Raw genomic sequence first — 8,139 nt, 5'->3', positions numbered from 1 at the left:
CTGGGCCCAGCACAGGAAGGACCTGGAGATGCTGGAGAGAGTCCAGAGGAGGCCACAAAGATGGCTAGAGCCCCTCTGCTGTGAGGAAAGGATGAGAGAATTGGGACTGTTCATTCTGGAAAAGAGAAATCTTTGCAGTGATCTAATTGTCACCCTAATCTAGACTTGCAGTTCCTAAATGGAACTTACAAGAACATTTACAAGGCTGACAGGGCAAGGGGGAATGGCTTCCCACTGCCGGAGGGCAGGGTTAGATGGGATATTGGGAAGAAAATCCTCCCTGTAAGGGTGGGGAGAAGGTGCCCAGAGAAGCTGTGGCTGCCCCTGGATCCCTGGAAGTGTCCAAGGCCAGGCTGGACAGGGCTTGGAGCAGCCTGGGATAGTGGAAGGTGTCCCTGCCCGTGGCAGGGGGTGGAATGGGATGGGCTTTAATGTCATTTTCAACACAAACTATTCCGTGATCATGTACAAAGAGCAGAGGAGGCTGCTTACCCTTGATGCAGGAGACAGCCGAGTCCCTGGACCCATGAGGATCTTTCCTGGCTGTGTGCCACGCTGGGAAGGGGATGCAGAGGGCCAAGGCAGCTTCTCTTTGAGTCTCAGTGGGAAAGCACCAGGAATCAGAGCATCCTGGGCAAGGGGAAACCCAAGGTCCTCCCCCACCGTTGTTCATTCATGTTCATGGATGAGACATCCCGACATTGCAGGGAAATCACTCCACTGCTCCCTCTCCCACCACAGAGCAGTCCCACGCAGCCCGGCTGCTCCCATATCCCCCTCCTTCTTCTCCAGGTGAGCCTCTGAGAAGGAACTTCCCACCAAGAACAGACTTGCCTTGCTCCTAGCAAAGGGAATCTGCACCCTCGCTTGGCTTAGGAATTCACTGTTACTCAGAAGGGATCCGGCTTTCTCCGTAAGCTCCTGCCTGGCGAGGGGCAGCTGCCGTGTCTGGCCTCCTCTTCCTCCCGGCCCACGCAGGTGGGGGGAGTGCCTGGCACAGAGCTCCTGCTTTCCTGAGCAAAGGAATGTTCCTTGGCTGCAGGAGCAGCAGCAGGAGAGCAGGTGGGATCCCAGGAATGAAGTTCTTCCCTCCTGCCTTGGCTTGAGGAGGCCAGCGCTGCCCTTGCCGTGTCCTGGAAGCAGAGCCTGGAGCCAGGGCAATTTTATCACCCTCCTTCACCTGTTGTCTTCTTCAGAAAATACCACAGATAAGGCTCAAAAACCAGTCCCCCAATTCAGTGTGGCTCCTGAGTGTCCTCACACAAATCCTCCTGAGTTAGATTTTCCAGCAGAAAACAATGTTTCAGAGGAACTGGAAATAGACAGCAAAACTACCTGAACATGACCCAAAACTCAGCCCCCCCACTGATTCCCATCTCATTCCATCTTTGCTCCACTGTCATACACCAAACCATCTTCTCTCATGTCCACCCAAGGCAGCCTGTGCTTTCCCAGGGAGCCCATACACAATTCCCAGGAATGCTGCACACACTGCAGGATTCATGGGGATCAGTGCTAATCTCCAGACTCACTAAACCCAAAGAAAGTGACTCTTTGTTTCTCTAAAAATCTGCAGAAATACTGAAATCAGCATAATCCTTGTCCTTCCTGCACCAGTAAGTGATGGCTAAACATTACTCTCGATCAAAGGAAGATGGGAATGGCTGGATCAGACCTAAAGCCCATCCAGCCCATCTCTGCCTCCAGCACTAACTCCCAACAGATGCTCCAGAGGAAGGTGCAATCCTCCTCAGTGCAGACACAAAATTCTGTGCCTGAGCAGGACTTCTGATCATCCCCCACAAGGGCACAGGAGCAAGTCCAGTGGCTTTGCTGGTCAAGACCAGTGGGATGCACAGGTGGGACCCACAGCAGCTCATTCAAGGTCCAGTGTTAGGGGAAAGATGTCCCTCTGCAGATAACAGAGAGAGAGATGAAAGGCTTCCTTCAGTGATTCAAAAGGAGAGTATGTCTGTACTCTGAATCACCCTGGGAAAGAGCAGATCTCTCTTCATCAACCAAATAGGGAGTTTAAAGCCGTTAGCCTTCAGTCAGAGCTCTCAAACACCTCACATTGGAGTGGGGGCACCAACGGAAAGGGTTTCAGCTTCAGCAACATCCCTCCATATGCACCTCTCTTTGATGCCTCACTCAAATACAAAATACCACCACTAAGGTGTGGATCGCAGGAGAAAGTGAGATGGCCCCCAGCAGAGCGCTGAATTTAGGGAAAATTAATTTCCCCAAGTCCTGCTTCACAATGCTCTCCAGTAATATTCCGGACTAACAAATTCCTCACAGAAATCTACACATCATCAGAAACTGCAGAGAAGCATCTGTTGAGAGCACCTTGAAGAACTGAGCTCTGTCAAATCACTCCTGGCTGGCACAGTTGTGACCTCAGGAGAGTCACTGCCACTATGAATTTCAGCTTCTCCCTCTTTGTAGGGGGTATAAAGATCACAGAATTGTAGAATAATTAGGGTTGGAGAGGCCTTAAAACTCATCCTGTTTCACCTCCTGCCATGGGCAGGGATACCTTCTGCTAGCCGTGGTTGCTCCAAACCCCATCCAGCCTGGCCTGGGACGCTTCCAGGGATCCAGGGGCAGCCACAGCTGCTCTGGGCACCCTGTGCCAGGGCCTACCCACCCTCCCAGGGAACAATTCCTGCCCAATATCCCATCCAGCCCTGTCCTCTGGAGTGGGAAGCCATTCCCTGTGTCCTGTCTCTCCCTACATGAGATGTTCAACCTCCTTTACAAAGCACCTTGTGACCTGTGGATGCAATAGGCTCTGATGGATTAATGGAATTACTAATGGAAAGCAGAGGAAATAGCAGAAAACCCCAGCCTGCCCACGGGCAGCATTTCCTGCCACGGTGATGCACAGGGGGCTGGTGGTGAGAGCAGCAGAGCCCCTGTGATGTAACACATCCAACGCTGGGAGCTCCGGCAGCTCCGTGCGAGCCCGGCAGGTCTGAACAGGAGCACGGCTCATGCAGTGTCTTCAGCCCGGCAACAGGAGCGACGAGGCGCTCGTGGAGTGGCTTCAAAGGTGCCCTGACATCAGCAAAGGCACGGCACGGCCGCAGGTGCGGCCAGGCCCGCACGCCGAGCTCCTCCTGGAGCGATTATCAAAGCACTTGAGTCACTTGGTAGTCGCTGACCGTCACCCTTTGTCCGGCGTGGAAGGATGCCCAGGCGGGCAGATCTGACTCTCACATCTCGCTCTCCTTCCCAACAGAGCTTCTTACACAGCACGCTCTGTTGCTGGGCTTCAGGGAATTTTTGTCCTGGTTTTCTTGACGTGATCCTTTTCAGACAGAAAACCCTGACTCATGAAGCCGTGACGTTGAATGTGCTGCTGTGTAAGGCCTGACACAATGAGACACTTGGCACCCGCTTGCTCCGAGCCCAGCCAAGGGGAATATATGCATTTTTAAGAGCTGAATATTCTAATTTTTAGCTTTTAAGGAATAGGGAAGCTTTAGCAATGCTGTAGCAATGAGGGTCACCCAAATGCAGTCAATGTCTCCCACTGGAGAGTTAAAAAAACGAAATGAAAAAATAATGGTTTTCCCTTTTCTTTTGCAATCAGTGGCCAAATATGCTGCTGCTCTTCCGGAATGAGCAGCTGCCAATTTCAGAGGAGAAAATCTCTTGTAGCCAAGTAGCTCAGCTCTTACATTCTCTCCAAGAGCCTGGGAAAAAGGAAAGGCGGCCAGCCAGTCGGCTAAATAATTTTTGGAAATAAGTAGGTAATGGCCCTCCAACACACCACTGCCATGGCAAGTTTACTTGCAGGCTGACGTCTTTTTTAAAAGCAGAAAATTGACACATCCATGTCAAATCCTTGGATCTCCTTTACAGAAACATAGTGAGTTGATTGTGGGTCAGATTTCCAAGTCACCAAAAGCTTTAAAGCACTAAAAGCTTCCCCAAAATTCACACATGCAGCAAAGTAGATTTGGATGACCCCATCTGGCCTTAGCTAAAATGTACAGAAATACTGGGAGTTGGGGTTTTTTTGGATATTCCTGCTCCAAGGCTTCCAGTTAAACTCTCTGTGCAGCTCTTTGAAAATAGAACACGGTGTCAGGCAACTGCCCTGATTCCTTTTTTTATTTCAGTGTAATTCCAGTGCTTCAGCAGAGAAACCAGGTAACAACCATCAGGAATGGGAAATATTTGATTTTACAGGCAACTCAGAGCTGTGCCTGAATGTCCTGCTTGCCAGCATCTCCCAGGTGCTGAAGCATGCACTGATTTGCCATGGAATAACACCAAATTGTTTCCAGGGGGTTTTTGTGCTGTGCTACAGGTTCTGTCTCCTCTTGAGCTTGGTCAATGTAGAGGTTTGTGCCAAAACAAGAAGTCCTTGGCGTCCCTGCCCCGTAAGATAATTCCCCTTCCACCATCATCACCTGTTTGGCAATGGGGGGAGCCAGGTCAGGGAAAGGCTCTGGATGAAAACTAACCCAAGCCATGGGAAGTTGATCCAAGCTTTCAGGATTTCAGTTTGTAACTACCTGTGCTGTCCCTTGCCAGCCCATTGCTTTGGGGACACAGCTGGGAGTCACCAGAGCCCTGCTGAAGTGGGACTGTGTGCTCCAGGAGGAATGAACAATAGCAAGTGATTGCCTTCAGTGGGTAAGATCCAGTCTTCAGCTAAGGGCAGGGAAGATGCTGGGACTGGAAGATGGGGATTGATTTCCACGGTGAGACCCCACCTGCAGAGCTGCCTCCAGCTCAGGAGTCTCAGCACAAGGAGAATATGGAGCGGCTGGAGCCAGTCCAGAGGAAACCATGGAGATGCTCCAAGGACTGGAGCCCCTCTGCTCTGGAGCCAGGCTGGGAGACCTGGGGGTGCTCACCTGGAGAGGAGAAGGATCCAGGGAGAGCTCAGAGCCCCTTCCAGGGCCTAAAGGAACACCAAGAGAGCTGGAGAGGGACTGGGGACAAGGGATGGAGGGACAGGACACAGGGAATGGCTTCCACTGCCAGAGGGCAGGGCTGGATGGGATATTGGGAAGGAATTGTTCCCTGGCAGGGTGGGCAGGCCCTGGCACAGGGTACCCAGAGCAGCTGTGGCTGCCCCTGGATCCCTGGAAGTGTCCAAGGCCAGGTTGGACAGGACTTGGAGCAACCACGGCTAGTGGAAGGTATCCCTGCCCATGGCAGGAATGAAGTGAGCTTTAAGGTCCCTTTCCATGAAAACCATTCTGTGATTCTGTGCCTGGAGAGCTGCAGCAGAGAACAGCTGGAGATGTGTGAGCAGAGTTCAGCATGTTTTTGCATGTAGGTTTTTGCATGTAAACAGAGCTCCTTCACTCTGGAATTATTGGTTATTAATGGAGTTGCATCCTGCAATGCTGTTTTAATAACACCGAGGAAGCACTTGGAAACATCCAACAGATCAAATCCCTGTAACAAAGCTCCTTCAAGGGCTCCTGAGATGGTTCCTGCCCCAAAGGCCAGCACTCCCTATGTGGGGGAAGAGTGGGAGGGCGGGAGGGAGTCCTTCCCTAAACTGCTGAATGCCCTCATACTGCAGGGTCTTCTGCATCCCAGCACTGCTCCTCACCACAGGCACATGCAGCTTCGTTTTTCTGTCTAGAGTTAACTTTTAAGAAAAAGTATTCAAGGACAAAAAGCAACTGTCCTCCTGATTCTCCTACAAGTCCCTGAGCCGTGGCTGTGCCTCGACCACCTGCTCGGGCTGACATTCACGGAGCTGAGGCTGGCAGAGGCTTGGGCACACTCTAGCCAACTCCAAATGCCAGTTTTGTTTTCTGGAGACACCATTTCCCTGTGTTTTACACAGTCTTACCCTCTGTTACTGAAAAAAAGTCTGTGTGTGATTCAAGGTCAATCTACTGCACAAAGGACTTGGTTTCCTGTTATCAAGCCCAGACTTTCATCAGGGTAAACATCCCCTCAGTGCACGTCCTGTAGAGAAACACAAGTGGCATGAGCAGAATATAGCATGACATGCTTGGAAAAGAAACCAGTACCTTGTATTTGCCTCCCACATCCCCCTTCTCCCTTTGGTGTTTGCCCAAAGCCCTCCAGGGCAGGGCTGGGTGCTTTTCTTATGAACAGCCATGAACCTTCCTGAAAGACATGAAATCACAGAATTATGGAGCAGTTTGGATGAGAAGGGATCTTAAGGCCCATCTCATTCTACCCCCTGACATGGACAGGGACTCCTTCCACTATCCCAGGATGCTCCAAGCCCCATCCAGCCGGGCCTTGGACACTTCCAGGGATGTGAGTGTAGAATCCACTGATCACAGCCAGAATATTTGCATTCCTATTTTTCTAGAGTAAAGCCAGCTCCACAGGCAGGTATTCAGAGCATCAGCCAATCGATTCTGCATTAGAACAGTGGGTCATTGATGCTCCGGGAAATGCCAAACAGTCCCGTCTGGCACATGGATACCCGGGGCGGCGTTTCCTATGGAAAACTGTGAGCCTTCGGAATCTCAGCCTCCGCTTAAAGGAAAGATCTACATGCCAACCAGACTTAAATTAGCCTTGGAAACTGATTCTGGAAAATGTGCCAGCTCAGATGCAAATCCCTCTTACTTACCTCGTGATGACAACAAAAGCCTGGTGAAATTTTACTCAACTGTTAACAGAAAAGACCTTGCCCGGTGACACACGTGGGTGGGATTCCAGCAGGGTGACATTATGCTTTTGGCACGAGGACCTTGGCCCCCAAGAATGGCAGCCCTGTGGCACGACAAATGCAGGCCACAGCCACATACTTTACCTGCTGACTCAAGGGGAAGAATGCAGAACCTACAAAACTTAAAACTTCCAGCCAAAATCTTGAGATAGTAATCTCACAGAACAGCCCCTGGGGTAAAAGATTGATGATTAGAATTACACTCAGGAAAACACTGGCTGATTTCTAAACACCTTCAGAGCCAGCTATAGCCAAGACATTCCACTGGGGTCACTTCCTAAATCCACTGGAGGGAAAACATGAGCACTCAGCCCACTGGGACAGTGGTTTTTGTTTCACCACCATGGATAGAGGCCCCTCCATGCTCCATTAAAATCAATGGCAGAATTCCCCTGTTTTTAGCATGAATTCACCTTTGTTTCTTCTGCTTCTGGGTCATGTTTCGTTTCTGCTCTCTGCCATCTCTAAGAAACTGAAAGAGCAGCAGCAGCAGTGATCAGATCAGATAGCTTTCTAGATCACACACAGCCGTGGAAATCCCAAAAGAATCCTCTGTTTTCAGGTGAAAACCAAATGTTGACACCTGTCCACCAGCTTCCCGCACAGCACCAGGGGCTGAGGTTATTTTCCTGTCGAGGACACGGTATTTAAGGATGTGGTTGAGACGCTGCGTTTTCTGTTTTACTTCAGTTTGACTTTCAGTTTGAAACTGAGAGACTGCTCTTCTTGTTAAACTTCTTGGTGTCCCAGAAAGAAGGAAGGATTTCTAGAAGCCCCACTCACCTGGCTGCGGCTCGGCAGGTTGAGGATATCCACATCACAGCAATTGAAGAGCCTGTGGTCACGATAAACGAGAACAAGTTCCCCTTCTTTGCTGGTTTTCTGAAAAACCCTGGGGAGCATTCACTTTCCCCTTACAGAATGTTCCTAATATTCTGATTTTTTAAAGCAGCTTTTAATCTTAATTGCTGTTGGGATCTTTGGGTGATCAAAGGGAGGATGGCTGTGATTCTTTGTATTACTCACTGCTACATTAGCACCAGGATCACATATTCATTTATTTTGGTTGAGGAGGTAACAGTCTCCTTTCACTGCACGCACACAATTACTGTAAGCATGCAGGGGACTTACCAAATGATGCATGAGGGGAGGAGGAGAATCTTTGAAGAAAATTGTTCAAACGTAATTTAGTTCACTAATTGGCAAGGGACCGTTACTAACGAATCGCTTCTGTTTTATGTCAGTAGTGAATCAGGTTGATGATGTGTAACATACATTAAGTCAGTTAATGAGTATTAACTAGAAATGTGACTGAAACACAAGAAAAAGTGTTTTTCACCTTTAACTAGCCAAGCAGAATCACCAATAAATTAAAGGATATGTGTAAGTGGCTTAGATGATTCCAATCTGCAGTGGAAAGACTTTTCTTAGAATCTGATGGTAACCAC

This window comes from Sturnus vulgaris, chromosome 19 (genome assembly GCF_052056855.1).
Source record: "Sturnus vulgaris isolate bStuVul1 chromosome 19, bStuVul1.hap1, whole genome shotgun sequence".
NCBI classification, from domain to species: Eukaryota; Metazoa; Chordata; class Aves; order Passeriformes; family Sturnidae; genus Sturnus; species Sturnus vulgaris.
Note: the sequence above shows the minus strand (reverse complement) of the source record.